This window comes from Sinohyriopsis cumingii, chromosome 12 (assembly GCF_028554795.1).
Source record: "Sinohyriopsis cumingii isolate HCF-2022 chromosome 12, ASM2855479v2, whole genome shotgun sequence".
Lineage (NCBI taxonomy): Eukaryota > Metazoa > Mollusca > Bivalvia > Unionida > Unionidae > Sinohyriopsis > Sinohyriopsis cumingii.
Genome location: NC_142972.1, coordinates 60,053,468 through 60,070,932, shown reverse-complemented (window position 1 = coordinate 60,070,932; position 17,465 = coordinate 60,053,468).

Here is a 17,465-nt window from a genome sequence, read left to right as displayed (position 1 = left end):
TTGCGCGTAAATCACAATTTAATTTCTTCTTCGTCTTCTCCTAACATGTCGTCGAAAATGACCAAATGGGTTTGACGGGAGTCAGAGACGATGCCGTCGTCTTCTTTAGGAATGCCTTCCACAAACACGATGGAATCGCCTTGACTTTCTCGCAAGAGGCTGTACGCCGATTGCCACTCTTTGTAACACCACACGATCCGTTGAGGGGGCCGATCGATCAAATGATATTTATGTTCGATCAAACGTTTGACGAATTCGGTTTTGCCACAACCGCTAGGTCCAGCAATGAGCATGTTAAAGGGATGGCGAAGATACAAAGCCTCCCAACTGGCACGATCTAAGTGTTCGTCGATGACTTTGACAGTAGAGGAAGAGGGAGCAGAGACAGCAGAGGTAGTCATGGTGTGAGAAATGTCACTTGTGACACGAAAACAAACAAGACAAGAGTTTATATACTTTTTCAGAACACGTTTATTGAATGTTTTTTTTTTCAAACATGAATACGAAAGACAAAAATACATAAAAGCCAAAGGCTTAAGTACAAGGATAAAAGGCACATGATAACGATGAACGTGGAATAAACACAAGTGTCTGTACAACATGTTTTGGGTAATGTTCTAACCAGTTCTATAGTAGGGGGTAAGGTCACACAAGTGTCCTCCCGAAAGGGTCTTTCAGGTCTGTCCACGACAGTCCTGTCCTGGGTGACGGGTTCTTCTGGCACCGTCACTAACACGGGTTGAAAAGTAACTTTTTTCCTTGAACAACTCTCGTGCATACTGGGCCACTTCTTGGGTCCAAGCCTCAAAACCCCATTCTTTCCAGGCACGGACATCTGTCCAATGGGGGTGTAAGTCACAAGCTACACACACATCGTCATACACGTCTTGGGTAGCTAAAAGTTGACGAATCTTTTTTTCCTGTTGAGGTCGAGAAGTATCCAGATGAAAACGCAAGGCTTTGAGCAAAAGGAGTTTTTCGTGACCATTTAAGGCCATGGGGGTATGGTAAGTACTGATCGTAAAGAGTCCACAAAGAATCGGCTGGTAAACGAAATCCCAAAAAACAAGTCACTAAGACACACACCACTTGTCGTCCCAAATTGAATGGATACAATTCTTGTAATAATTGATGGTAATGATCCACGGTTTGAATATGGTCATTGAGTTCCTTCCACGGAATCTGTTGGATGACATGTGACATAAACCGTGGCATGGCAGCCTGTTCTTATATTCTCTTTTTCTTTTGGATGCAATACACGTACTTTCTAGCCAGAGATCTTCGTTCTCCAGTAGGGAATCTAAATCTTGCATACTGTAACCGAAACGTCAGAGTTCGTTTAGAAGTTTCCTCTTCCGCTAAGTAGATTCCACGTAACAAATGTTGGTAATCCTATACCTTGTCTTCCTCAATGTATTGCTGTAGGTGAATCTCGAAGTAACCATAATTATGAACATGTCGATCATTAGCGACCTCAAAGTGTTGAACAATGTCTGACCATTGAAACGATTTCTGACGAATCAGTTCTCTTATACCATTCAGGTACCAGTGGTTAAAGATCTGGTGACGTAACGGATGCAATTGTTCTTTACGTTTCACTTGTATTTTCACCAGCTCTCGGTAAATCCTTTCTCTCAACTCCTCAGGCAAGCCCAAAATGTTCTCTTGTAAAGTATCCATAAGTATATACACTGTTTTTGGAATCGTTGGGTGGTGACCAATAGCCTCGTTTACCTTTGTGCCTAATGTAATATCCACTCATAATCAGTCTTCTTGTACTTTGGAACATAGCATAATTTAAAACCGGACGAATCACTTTGAGTTTGCGTTTCACTTGTATTTTGATCAGTTCTCGGTAAATGCGTTCTCTCAACTCCACAGGCAAAGCACGAATGTTCTCTAGCAAAGTATCCATGAATAGGTCATACTAAATCCTCTTTGGTCTGACACAAGAAATGTACTGTTTGCACAAACATGGTTTTACTTCAGTGTCAAATTTAAATCGTTGAGTCACTAATCTACACATTACAATTCGTTCAGAAGTTTCCTCTTTCACCAAGTTGACATTGTGTTCAAGATGTTGGTAATTCGTTAACTCTTCCTCTTGAATTCGATGCAGTACGTTTACAGTGATGTAGGTAGAATCGTCCATACCAAACCAATCCTTTTTAAAACTAGAGGATCGTTCATCAATGTCTGTCCGATGGAACACTTTCAATTGAATCAATCCTTGTATAGCCTTCAGGTACCAGTGGTTCAAACACCGGTGACGTAACGGATGCAATTGTTCTTTACGTTTCACTTGTATTTTGACCAGCTCTCGATAAATGCATTCTCTCAACTCCACAGGCAAAGCACGAATGTTCTCTTGTAAAGTATCCATGAACAGATTATTATGGTAAGAAGTTAATTCAATGTCTCGGTCCCACTAAAGGTAAGTAATGACAATTCGGTGACCATCGAGCATGTTCTACGTAGGCCGAATCTTGCGGTTCCCAGTGGTGAAGTGACACACCACAACTGAAGCACTTGACTTTATCTCCTTCGCCCAAGTGGAAAAATCCGGCTCTGGCTAATTCTTCAGGGGTCGGTCCTCCCAGATACTTTGGCCATTTTCCTTTGAACGATTGAAGACGATTTTCAAAGTCGCAGTATTCCGACAAACGCACAGGAAACGAATATTCGTGTTTCACAGGTTCGTTTCGATGAGGGTTGAGTGACATGGGCAGGAGTTTGCTCAGGGCTGGATGACATCCGTAGGGAGGTAAACGTGAAGGTCGACATTCCCCTTTAAACCCGGTAAAATGTCTAAGAGGACGAGCGGCATCACTTTCGCATCCCAAAGGTTTGACACGCACAGCATCACTTTCCATGATAGGGGTAGTGAGAACAAAGTTCCCATGATGCTTTACGCCATCGCTCAGGTCACAAGGTACATCATCGTATCCATCGCAAGGCTCACAATCGCACTCGTCTGCAATCTCCGTTACGCAATTACAATGGTAACCACATGGACAATCGCAGTTTCCTTCCGGACATTTTCCGTCGCAATGCCTGGGTCTTATCCATCCAGTATTAGTCACACTAGAGGAAGATACAACTTTTTTACAATCCCCAAACTTGAACGATGTCTCTTTCAAAGTATTCATCTTGTTCGCTCGGTCTTGGTAGTCACAATGAACTATCGATCTTGACCATAGCCCCTTTTTTATACTAGTCGCAATGCAGTCTCCAGCTTGTACATCTTTCCTTTTTTACGTTTTTATGTCCTGTTCTGGAAGGTACCGTCTCTAAGGTACCGTCAACATTGTACCGTAGTGTGATGGGTGGAAAGGCCATAGAAAGGTAAGGGCAGTGCGGAGACCATCGAGTATGTTCCAGAATAGCAGAATCTTTATAGATACATAGATCCATTCGTAACTTCAGTCCGCAAGCGAAACACTGTACCTCGTATCCCAATCCTGACTCAGGTCCCAAGTAGACAAATCCTGTTCTAGCTAAAACATGCGAAGAAGGTAATCCTTCCCTATCCGTAGGCCATTTCTGAAACGTGTCCAATCGACGGGCACAATCACAATAGTCAGGTAAGAAGACTGGAAAATGATAGGGTTTGAACTTGGAGTTCTCATCGGGTTTCTCACTCGATTCTTGCTGTGGCGAAGTCATCTTTCTGGTGGGTAACTATCCTCTTACAACCAATGTTTTATACCAACGTGTCCATACGGTAAGGTGAAATGATTGGGAAGTCTCACTCGCTTCTGGTACACAATTTGATAGACTTTTTCCAAGGGCCGACTGACGATGTGGTGAGTGGGTAAACGTACAATCTTGTTCGGTTGGTAAGTGGTCACTTTAAAGTTTGCATCCTCTCCCGATTGCAAGGCTTCTTTCAATACCCCAAAGTTGACCACTCGACTGGTACGATAATTCAGAGTCAGTCCTTTCACTTTGCACGTCGTGTGCACTTTTCCTTGTTTGTCACGGTATTCGTAGCCGTAATTTTTGGGACCACCACTGACGAAACTTAGAATCTTGTCGTCGGGATGCTCGTCTGTCCAGGCTCCTAAACGGTCTCCTTCGATGTTAGGGTGATGTTGAATCGGGTGATGGATGTAAATGCAACTGTCCGTGTCAAAGTACAGGACGCGTTCCCCTAACAGTTCTAAAGCTTCGTACAATTTTAAGCGAGCATGAGCTGTCACGTAAGCCGCAATGATGACATTTCCAAAAGGGTCGTCTTGTACAAAGTCCAGATCTTCTTCGTAATTGACCAAGATTAAATTCTCTCGAACGACGTCCACGTGTTTCATGTATTTGGTTTTGTCGTGAATCATCTGGAAGTAGCGGGAAGGTTCTGTCAAATATTCCGTCTTGGGTAAACACGGTCGTTGTGCCATTTGACCCCACAAGCAATTTAACATCACTTTGGCAAACGATCGCCTGCCTTCGTTTTTCTCGATGTGGTCTAAAGTGATGCATTCTTCTTCGTAATATTTTTCTTTTAATTTTATTTGGTCTTCGGGAGTGTGACACCAGGAAGGATAGCCGCTGGCTTCTTGCTTCAGTTTCAAAAAGGCATCCACGTAGTCTGCGAAAATGCCTTTCTGAGTAGGGTCACCCTTGCGGTATTGTTGTGTCTTGGGAAAGTGGCAAATTTCGTACACTTCTAACAGTTGGTATCCCATGTCCAGAGCTTTGAACAATTCTACGCTGACCTAGGTTCCCGTCAAGGCCCGTTCTTCCTGGCTGTGCTGACAAGGTTGGTCTTGGTTGCACGTTTCGGCACAAGTACGGCACAAGGGAAACATCAGTTTGCCTTGACAATGGTGAGGTAAGACGGGATGGTATAGGTTCGTGGGAGGCAAAACTTTGCACTTGATCAAGCCTTCGTATTGTCGAATGTTTTTCAGGTCGATGTGTTCCGTCAGCAATTGCGGGTGCCCTACAGGAAAGCGACAATATTTGCACACGTAGGGATACAGCGAACACACGTCCAAGTATTTGATTTCTTCTCCTTTCTCTTCGTCGACTTGGTACAGCAAACAGGTGGCATTGGTCCTTCCTCCGTACAAACTATCCCTCGGGTTCAGCGGGTCCATGAACTGGTAACTTTCCACGAGGCGTTTAAACTCGGGATCGGTTTTCAAACGGTGATCGTACTCGTGTTCCCACATTTCCACCACTTGGTATCCTTGCTGTTCTAACTTTAGGCGTCGCTGACAAGTGTCCTGGTACAGGTCTTCCATGGTCCGTTGCAAAAACTGATTTTTAGTGCCACGGTCAGGGTAACAGACGGGACATCCGTGAAATAAGCAACCGTTAAACTCGTACACGATCTTGGGGTTTTCTAAGTCCCAGCCATCGACTGAATACGTTCCGATGGTCTTTTCGCCCCCTCCGTTGCGGGCATGCTGAATCCACTTGTCTTCCTTGTCGCACAAGTAATGTAACCAACGTAGGGCTTTGACCGAGTATTGACGTTTGACAAAGTGGGTCGTTTGAGGACTGATGACAGCCACGGTGTTTTCAGGCATGAATTGTTGTCGATACACTAAGGAACACGCTTTGGCAATGGTGCAAGCTTCTTTCAAAGGATCGACCCCTCCGTGTTCCATGAACAGTTCTCGAAATTTTCCACAGCAACGTCGTAAAATGTCCACGTCGGAACGACAATACTTTAACATTTCTTCCTGAAAGTCGAAAGGGTCCGAGGCGTGAGCTTGGTACCAAGCGTAGAAAGCTTCTCGTTGTTCGGTACGCATGTTGTCGGGGTCGTAATAGTGAGCCTCAGGTAAATGGGGTAGAACGGCGTGTTGATTGGCTTCCGTATTGAAAAAGTGTGGAAAGTACCCTTTAGCCATTTCTGTCATTCCAGACGTTTTAGGCATTCGACTCAAAGGCATGGCCAAATAGCTCATCGAATCTTTAAACTGTACTTGTCCCACTTGCATGAAAATGATTTTGGCTCCGTTCAAAGTGACTTTAGGACGCTCGGTGCCTTGTTCCGTATAGTACCTCAAAAGAAACTGTCCATCGTATCCGGAGAAATTGTGAGCCATCACCGTGGCATGACGATGACAATCTCCGTAACGTTCGATGTCCTCTTGGCTCCACGTCTTGTCGACGGGGTCTAAGACCCATTGGGCAAAATCGACTAACATGTTCGGCCCCCGAAAGATTTTTTCACGCCCTCCGGGAATTTTGCTGCAGTGAGGGCAATGACTGAAAATAGGTTCTTGAATGCACTTCTCGCACGCTCGATGAGCCACGCAGAAATTAGGAATGTGAATGCCGGTTTCTTGCATGCATTCGAAATCGAAAAAGAAGAAATTGCCTTTCTTCTTGTGACCGTCCTCTTTCTCTGGTGGGGGTTGGTATTTTTGCACGTAACATTGGTGTTCCAAGTCCACGATGTGGTGACAAATGTGACATTTTTTCTTTCCTGAACATACGTGTGCCTTGGTATTATTGGTACGTATGACTTGTTCACACGTAGGGCACAATCTCAGGAGTTGACAAGCACATTTCTGCTGTGAAACTTGCGTTTTCAGATGTTGTTGGTAACAGGTAGGGCTGACAAACGTGCGCAGACAAGTTGAACAAGGCACTGGTTCTTCGCTCAGACAGGGTGAAGAGGCCAAACATCCTGAGCATTTCAATCCACAATGCTTGTGTTGCTCTCGATTATTATAACCATGGTCACATTTCTCACAGTAATAACCGTATCCCAGGAATCCGGTGATACTGGTAATGGTATCGAAATGGTCATCGTGATGATAAACATGAATGTATTTTCCGTCCTTAAAATCTTGCCCTCGAAACAACAGAGGCCCGCGCACTTCTTGAGGGTGCACTTTCAAGGTGTAGCGTGGAGCTAGGGCATCTTGCAATTTTTGCATCTCAGGAATGCCACAGGGTGTGTCTTTGGACAGGCCAGCTTGTTGCAACAGGAGTTCTGCTTCGTTTCGTTGTTTGGCTCTGTCCGATTGTCGAATAGTTTTCCAGGTTCTTTTCCATTCTGTCGTGTCGTTCTTGTTGGCATAGGTTCGTCCCACCACGATGGCACGGGCTAAACACATCTGGTGATGAGGATTGTGAATTTGGACAAAGCTACGCTTAATGCTGCGAAGGTCGTTCACCAATAACATCTTTTTGCGTCCAGTCCCTTGAGGAGGAGAGACGTGGGTCATGTCCAGTGTGGCTTTACCATCGGTGATGTCAAACTGGTCATTAGATTGTTGCACGTGTTGAATCTTGTCCATGACTTTGGAAGCGGTCAATTCTGCAGGGGTGCTAAACTCGATCCAAACAGGGGATTTCAAACCGTCGTGTTGTATGGAAAGTCTCAAGCGATCGTCTTCTTTGGGTTGACATTGTCGCTTGAGTGCAGTGAGCAGAGAATCCCACACTCCGGTGATGAACCCTTCTGCTTTCTCTAACGGTACTTCGGACTTGAAATCTTTAAACTTCACCGTGTATTTGTAAGCCGTGGTTCTAAATTTTCTAGAGGAGCGCTTTTCCGTCTCTCGAATGGAATAGTATTTTTCGGGGTTGACTAAGGGTGGTGAACTTGGTTTAGAGGGTTCGGATTCTGGTTCACTCATGTCCTCTTCAAAATCACTGGCATGAATTTGTGCCAAGACTTCAGCCCTGGTACGAGGCGATAGATCACGTTTCTGCCTCTTACTTTCTTCTTCTTCTTTCTTCTCGAATGAATGGGATTGTTTCATCTTGAGTGAAAAACGTCAAATGACTCAAGTGTAAACACCATAGACTAATTTATAGTCATGGCAGACCAGCGTATATAAAAGGGTGTGTGTCTTGTCCTTTCACTATTCATTTCACTCTCAAGCCGAGCACAACGATGGAAGAGACTAACCAGATGGAACGTTTCGTCAGAGCTTTGCGAGGGGTCATTAGAAAATTCTCTTCAGACCAGCCTACGGACTACTCTCCTTCCTTTCGAGATAAAAGTCAAGATACTTGCTATATCTGTCAGAAGAAAGGGCATTGGTCTTCAGAGTGTCCAGACCGTCAAAAAAGAAAGAAAACAGGGGCTAAAAAAGACAAAAGTCAAGATACCTGTTATTATTGTAAAGAAAAAGGACATTGGTCTCCAGATTGCCCAAAAAAGAAACAAGAGGAATCAGAAGAAAAGAGGAATTCTTCAGAAGAAGAGAGGGATTCTTCAGAGGAAGAGACGGATTCTTCTGAGGAAGAAAGAAGACAGGTGAAGAAAAAGAAACAGGAGAAAAAAAGAAGAAGGGAAGAAAGCGAGGAGGAAGAAGAAGAGGAAAAGAGTGTGACGGTGAAGAAATTCAAAAAACAGAGAGACTAAACAAGGAGAAAAGAAGAAATCAATGAACTTTTTTAAAATGTGTTGTGAATTGTGAATTGGATTGTAAAAAATGGATAAAAGAATAAATGAATGATATAAGGTAAGTGTCTTTGAGTTTTGATTTTAAAATAAGAACGTACACTCACGCACTCATACACAGACACGTACTATAAGGGTAAAATGGGTGGGGTTTTTTTTGAGTTATTGGCAAATTGAAATTGTATTTCTTTTCGAGAAATGTGGGTGGCCCTGAAAAGGGCCTTTTGTCTTTATGGTAAAGGGGTGAGTTTAAGCAATCAACTTTAACTGCCTTAAGCCTTTGCCACGGCCAAGGCCTACTTCTGGACTGCGTAATGTTGATGATGATGATAATGATTGGGTTGAAATCACTAAGGGTGGTACGGTAGGCTTAGTCACAGGGTTGACGTGTTTAGCTCGGGAAGGTCGTATTCTCTTCGGTCGTAATAAAGAAGTCTGATACATTTGTTTCAGACTTCTTAACTCCGCTAAAATGTCCAACAGTACCCGTGACCGTTTCATTTTCACCCTCTTGTTTCTTTGCTGCTACTTCTTCTTGCTGTTGTTGCTGTTGTTTTTTTCTTACCTCTTCTTCTTGCTGCTGTTGCTGTAGGAGAAAAGCCTGTTCCGCTTCCTTTTGTCGTTGTATAAATTTCTCCAATTCTTCTTTCTGTCTCTGTCTAAAATTCTCCACTTGCGGTAATGAAGAAGGTAACGAAGGTTCCGGAACAAATTCTTGCGAGGAGAGAAAATCCACAAAATCGCAATTCACCTCTTCTGAAAGTAAGTCCGGGTTCCCTTGGGCAGTCTCCCCTGCTGGTGCAGCCCAATGGATCGTTTTCTGAGTTTCCGTCATGTTGAATCACTGTCGCATCGATTGACTGGACACAAGCGCTAGCGAATCTATATAGACCAACAGACGTCACAGACTGCTCTCTTCGGATTGGATGCGGGCTGACTGAATTTTGTAACGCGTGTTCGGATTGGTAAATGAACTCAATCTGTTTCAATCCTACCTGTACCTATAAATAAGCGCAGTTCACTGCATTGATTCACCTGTTCTCGTCGCTTCAAGATGTGGACCACAGTTGAGTCATCCACCCTTGTGTCTTCCATGATGTTTCGGACAGACTTGCTCATGTATGTCCGATCCAAGTGGACCGTTGTCCACAGGACAAACACCAGCCTGTGGATACGTAGGATCTACGTTGAAAGACAAGGATGCCTGAAAAGAGTGCTGGTTTACGGACCAACAGTGAGACGCAGCCTAAGGACAAGAAGAAGACCAATACGGTGCCCTTTATGTTAATGAATACATTAACATAAACCCAAAGGCCCTTTTCAGGGCCAGCCATATTTCTCGAAAAGAGATAGCCTTTCCATTGCCTACCCCTTTTTTTATTTTTTAATTTTTTAAAAAAATTTTAAAAAAAATCCCATGTTCAATATCCCTTGACGCTATACAGTCCCACCCTGTTTAAATTCCTTTGACGCTATACAGTCCCAATTCCCATGTTCAATTCCTCTTAAGGCTATATCGTCCCACAATTTTTCTCTATGTTAAATTCCCATTGAGGCTATATGTTCCCACGATTTTTCTCCATGTTAAATTTCCATTGAGGCTATATGTTCCCAGGGGTGTTTTTAATGCTAATTCCCATTGAGGCTATAATATCCCCCTTCACTACTATTATAGGTACATAATTAAAACATTGAAAAATGTTAATTATATATTAAAATAAAATCTGGAGTAAGTATGGTAATGCTATCAAGCATTTATAGCAAATACATGTTGATGCATGCAGACAAAAATATATAGATGTTGGCCTTGAGGGTTGGGGTGGGTAAAATAATTTTGACTTCAGAGCAGGAGAGGCGATGGGTAACGTAACTTGTGGACCTAGGTTCGAATTTCCATAGATTACAAATTTAAAAATTTCTAACCAGATGGTTGGTAGAGGTTTTAGTCTCCAGAATTATTAAAAGACGAGGACTATGCATGTAACAAGTTAATCGCACCTCCCCCTGCCCGCCCCCGAGCCCCACAACTCTACCCCTAAATAGTCATCTACCCCTATTATTTATTGGTATCGGTAATCGCCGAACACCAAATATGTAATTCTTCATGATATTTCCCTGTAATTAACACAATCACAAATTTTAATAACACGCAAGAAATACAAGAATTACATTTGTGTAAGATAAGATTACCCCGTATGGGTGGAAAAATAACCGATAAACGGCAATAAGTTTAGGGTGATTATGCATTCACAAAAAGTCGTCAACATTATTTCAATACATTTATTAAAAGAAAAGAAAAGAAAAGACAAAGAAAAAAGAGTAAAGAGAATCAACTCTGTTAAGATTTAATGCATGGTCAATGCTATCAAAGTCATCTCCCTTAGGTAAGGATCTAATTTTTGAGGGATGAAAACCTCTATTGCCTCGACGACTTTTTGGCGGTAAAATATGCATTTGAGAAAAAAAGTAAGTTCTTGTCTTTGATCTGTTTACGTTAAAGTTTTTAAGCTTCATTTTGAGTAAAATATTTTCATAAGAATTGCTTTTGGCATGATGCAAGATCAACGATCATGGAATGTGTAAAATGTAAAGCGAAGATTCTAAAAATGATGACATAGCCTCATAGGATTTTGTACTTGTCCTCATGGGCGTCCGCACATAGGGGGAAGGGAGGGGGACATTCCCCACCTCAATTTCACCTCTAAACATATTGTGACCCACATCGTAAAAGTTGACAGCTGGCCACTACATGTCTCCCCTCCCCCGAAAATGATTCGGCAGACGCACCTATGAGTCAGAGAAGATTATGACATGCAATGGTTTTTCTTCTGTCCTTCGTTAGTACATCTTTATTATCGCTACTCTCCCTTAACCAGTGGGAGAATTGCAACGAAATTTTGCGCACTTATTCATCACGGTCTTGTGATCCAGAAAGACGATTGTACTGTGTCTGACTTCCAATATGGCAGCGAGACGGCCATCTTGAAAATTGTTATTGCTAGTCCTTCTAAATGAGCGGTCATATTCACGTGGAAGTGACATGAAAAGAGTGATTTTAATTTCAAACCATCCATTGAGGTATTTTAAAACAAATATGTCGTTGATGTGTCAGATGAAAATGGTTCCTGTTACAACCCAGTATGGCAGCCAGCTTGATATCATGTTATCACTACTCTTGAATGAATTACGACACTGACATTGCATTTTCACAGAGACGTTTAGATACCCATATTGACATGGTGTTTTCACAAAGACTTATGATGGCCTTCCTTGAAGACAGGCCAGTATGTCTTCCACAGTGACCTTCATAAAAATCTTGTTACTAATCATCTGGAAATATTGGATTGTCATGATGACATTGGGTTTTCACAAAAAAAACCTTCATAACATGTCTTGTATGACATGAAAATGGCACTGATCTAACATCCAGTTGAGCTGACATAGCATATTCATGAACATCTTGTTGTTTTGCTAATATATCACTCATTATTCACTAGAAGACATAGATCAAGTTGATCCTAAACAAAAATAGCCTCCCCCTGCCCCGATTTTATATGGCCTATATTGCATTTTGAAAATCTTGTTGTCACTGAACCTTCTTAACGGATTGTCACACACACACACACACACACACACACACACATATATATATATATATATATATATATATATATATATATATATATATATATATATATATATATAGAGATAGTTTTTTACTAAAAACTTGTCATGTTTACTCATTGATATACAATAGCAATGCATCTGATCTGACCTCCAGTATGGCTACCTAATCTTGTTGCTTCATGGGGTTTTCACCAAAAGACTTATCATTTCTGGTTGGTCCTGAATGAAAATGCTTTCAGTATAACACAATACAGCTACCATGGTGACCACTTTGAAAACTACATTAAGCTTGTTTTAAATGGATGGCTATAGTAATAGGTTTTTTCCCCACTGAAAAATGTCTCCGACAAAGTTCGTTGATCTTCTGTCCATGATATCAAGTTTAGACTCAAAAGGGCATGACAAAGTATTTTGCATTGTACTTACTTGTGAACATGTTAACTCAAAGGTATAATTTTTGTTACCAATTTTATACGTTGGAGTTTCTCCAAAATATTAGAGATGGTTTCAATACTTGTCCGTTAAATAGAAGAATTGGACTTATTTTGGACTCCTGAATTTTCTTTCCTCATGGGCAAAAGTCAAATGCTGAAAAGTTTAAGAAAAGGCTATTTTTGGACAAAATGTCCAGCTCTGATGATTGCAATAGGGGTGTCTTACATGCCATCATAATTATCAGTGTTGATGTCCTACACTGGAGGACTAATACAATGATTAAGGTCTTAGGTTGAATACATGTAATATATATTTAATTGGATATGTACCTTCTGTTGTGTTGAAAGGGAAACATGAGTATATTGAGGTAGAAGAGAAAATAAAAATGATTAATAGAGAGCTTTTTGTATGCCTTTTACACTAGGAGTCCTGGACCCTCAGTCTGAAAATTTAGGGTCATGATAAAAAGCAGGGTGTCGAGGTGAGACATGAGTGAGTTCATCAGTGGGAATTAAATTGTTGCATACATACAAATTTTAAAAAAGTATTTTGTTAAGCCTTCTGTACTTTTAAATATTTTTTATATATATTTCTGTTCAATTTAGGACTGTTTTAATACGAGCTACTGATACATGTACATGTATTAGGGAAATATTCATCCACTGAATTCATGGTTTCAGACTCAGTGTCCAGTTAGCGAGAGTCCACAGGATGCAGTCTTAGAATGCTGGCAGTCTAAGCATTCAGGATGCACAGGAAGCACTTAGAGACTTCTGTTAATACTGAGAAACCATTCATAAATATTTAAATCACTGACTAGAATTGCAGACAGGGTTTAACGCCATTTTTCAGTAAAGGATAGGCTTTATATGGCAGCCAGTATTAATGGTGGAGGAAGAAACCAGGAAAACCCCGGAAAGAACCACTGACCTATGAGAAGCTACTGGCAAGCTCTCTTACATACCACATTGGCCTAGCCCTAGACTTAAACCCATGCAGACAGAGGTGAGATGGCAGTGTTCTGTAACACTGAGCACTTTAGACCACTCAGCAACTCGGGGGTTCCACAATAATGTGTTACACTGACAATGGACAATGGCAAGGTAGGTATCAGGTATAGTGTGCAATGGTCAGGTATGTGCAATGCCAATTATCTCTGTCATTGGTTTGAAATGAGAAACATTTACTGTGTACTTTCATGGTTCAGATACAGTACCATATATACTCACTTTAAATTAGTGTCCAACTGCAAAAGCCATAAACCCAGCTGCATAATGTACCAGCTGATTTACATCAGTGCACTTTTCAGTTGGACTCGACCTATAAGCATGTGTATGCAGTAAATCAGTGTAAATTGCATGAAACTTCTGATTTCAAAATATATCATGTAAAATATAATTATACTTGTGTATCATGTTAAATATAATTATCATTATTATTCTGTATACCTTGATTTCTTTCATAGGAATCCGGAATGACTAGATGCATGAGAATTAATTACTAGGTCATCATAAAAGTGTGTCTGCTACGCACAAGTGCATATAACACCATTTGAGTAACATCATTTTTATGGTGATGTGTGCTTAGTCATGAGGGAATATGGGCTCGTGTGCAGGCAAGGCGATGGGTGCCGTTAACCAATGGACCTGGGTTTGAATCTCTGTAGAGTATGAATGAAAAATTCTCTAACATGTATGATAGTATTATTTGTATTTAAATATTAATTCTGCCTACTATTATCAAGAATTCTTCTATAGAATTAAGGGATAGCACTTTCCGTTCTGTCTGATATATATATATATATATATATGTATATGTATATATATATATATATATATATATATATATATATATATATATATATATATGCCTTTTGCTTGGTTTCCTTGATAGCCTTGATTATATTTGCAAATGATTGGATAAAGCACTGATTAATAGTGTATACTTGAACTATGTTGCTTACAACAGTGATTATTTTAATTGATTCTTTATAATTCATTTGTATGAATATAATAATGTACTAACAGTTTACAGAGTGATTTTTGCATAGTGTCATTGACCGCTCTGGTGGCCTAGTGGTTAGAGTGTCTGCTTCAGATGCGGGAGGTTGTGGGTTCAAACCCAGGCTGAGTTATAACAAAGACTTATAATAGTGATACTAATAGCTGCCTTGCTATGTATTCAGCATTAAGAGGTTAGTGTTATGACTGGTCAGCCTGGTGTCAGGATAATGTGACTGGATGGGACATCATGCTACATGTTTGCGGCATGATGCCTCAGTGCCAGACATCACTGTAAACTGTCAAACTGCAGACATCGTAGTGATATGGCTGAAAAATTGTTAAAGCTACATTAAAAATCCAAATCACACACACACACAGATACATTGTTATCACAAACATAAAAGACTTGTACATTTAGATTTGTCTTAGTGGATATTATATAAAACACTCATGTTCATTAAGCACACCACTGAAGAAACTTTATCTCCCTTACATATTGAATCCTGCATTGGGAACACTTATTTATAAAGAACATACAGTCCTCTGGGCGTGTGCTTTATAGATGGGTTGAACTGTATTATAAAATCAGGAAGACAAGTTGAAAATTCTGTTCTAAAGAATAATACTATAAAGAATAAGGAATGAGGAACATAATCTTCAATCAGGAAGTCACAAAATGTGATAAAAGTTATATTTTAGGGGTAATATACATTTTTATCTCTGTTTCAAAATTTCCATGACTGAGGAATAACTTCTTGAGCTAGTGGCAAGTTTGTCAGGAGACGGTAATCTGATGAAAAATAGCTGGGATTTAGCATCCCATTTAATGTCCTTATTATTTTCTAATTCAAATTAGAAGGGAGCACTAAAGCTTTATTGATTTCAGATTATACAGACATATTCTTGAGGTGGATGTATGCAAGATTTCAAGGTCAAATTATCCTGCCTGCTGTAATTCACCAGTTCTTTGCTAATACTTGATTCCATATTGTTGAGGAATTAATGCCTTGGGTTATTAGAAAAAATGTGGACTCACTTTTGGATAAGCAGTATAGGATGTAATGTACAGATGGACGGAAGCGTGGGTACGTAGGAAAGCCTGCCAGTACCTTCTTGTGGGTCAGTGGTTCTTCCCTGGGTTTTCCAGGGTTCTTCCTCCACCAGTTATACTGGCTGCCATGTATAGCTTATCTTGTGCTGAAAAATGGCGTTAAACCCTAGAACAACACCAACAACAGATGGGCAGATGGACAGACAGACAGAGATTACTAAAATACCCCTCCTTTTTTTGTGAAAGGCATGGGATAAGTGGGTTGCATGTATTGTCCTCAAACCAGTGACCATAAAGCATCAATCCTGCCAGTTTTGTTATGTTTCAGATATTAGTATTAACTGGCATAAACACGTAAACAGTACGTGAGACATGACATGTACTCATGTTTCAGAACTGGTTGTAAATAATCATTGCAGCTTGAGTGCGGGATCATGAATATCCCAAGGTTGTTTGTCCTTAATGTCCCCCAAATCGTGACACTTTATGCCCCCCCCCCCCGGTCAACCAGATATTCTAACATGCTAATTTTATTCATAATTGATAACGTGATACATATAAAATGTTTAGTACAATGCACATGACATTATAATATTAAGGTAGCAAATTTCTAAAAGCAAATAAGATTGTTTCTAAGAATTGATACATTTCTGTTGTGTAATTGGTTATAACTCATTAGCGTCCGACCTTATCACAAGGCCTTCTTCAGAGGAATGACTTCTGGACTGGAGTCACATGATCAACTAAGTGTTGACCAATGGCAAAATCCTTCTGTACAATTGCAGAAGTTCCAGTTCAGAATCATGGTTCAACACTGGATCCCCCTCCATGATTTCAAGTTTCTCATATTTTCCTCCTCATGGTATTATTTTCTGTACCAAGTACTCTGATGTTATCCCAGGAAATAGCATGTACTGATTTATTTTGGTGTTCACCAGCCATTGTCAGGGATTTTTGTTGGTGTATAAGTGTTCTTTAACTTTTGTTTCAAGGCTTCCAGTGATTTCCCCAAGGTGGTATTTTCCATGATTATCACTCAGAGCACTTCTTATTTGAAGGAGTTTGGTCTTTTGGATGTACTGAGATTGAATGGATGGTGTTAAAGGGTTTGTGGATCAGTGACATTAGCTCCATGCTTTCAGAAGATTTGTTTTGTGTAATCTTTTGGAGAGTCCACCAGTATATGGTAAAGGGACAGTTGCACATTTTTCTCCTTTCTCCTTCAGATGTTCTTCCCTTCTCCACCTTTTTTCTGGAAACACCAACATCCAGTCTTTGTATGGTTGGCCCTTAAACTTTCTTAATATGATTGACCTCCAATGCAGTGTCTTCCTCGACACTAACAATGCAGTTCACCTGATGCAACAGAGTTCTCGCCACTGATCTCTTACATTCACGATGGTGGTTGGAGTTGAAGTTCAGATACTGGCCCTTGTTCATAGGTTTGCAGTAAATGGTAATGTTTGTTACTAAATTGTCAAAAATGTGAACACAAATATCCAAAAGCAGCAACTTCCCATGACTTTTGTCAGGTTGAAAGTTCTGCAGAAATACAGGTTATACAAATATATAGCATGCTAGACCAACAACAGGTGTTGATTTAGCTGATGGCCTGTGGCTGGTGGGTTTTGAGGAGGGTCAATTAATACTTACAGCCACAGGCTCATGTGATTAGTTCAATTTTCTTAAGTCATGATTAAATAAGTTCTTTTAAATCGTTAAGTTTCATTGGACAGTATTTTCTAGTGCCTGGACTTTCCTGTATTTCATCAGATAATTTATCTGAATGTAGTTATATAGTTTTGTTTTATGCTATGTAAAAATTGGCCAGTCCACGAGACCAACTGCCACCAGATTGTGATAAATTTATGTGTAGATACAGGAAGCAAAATGGCAGCCACCTTATATCACTAACCATCAGTTAGTTATGCTTTGTTTCATTATAAGCCACCACAAGAAAAACAAAACAACC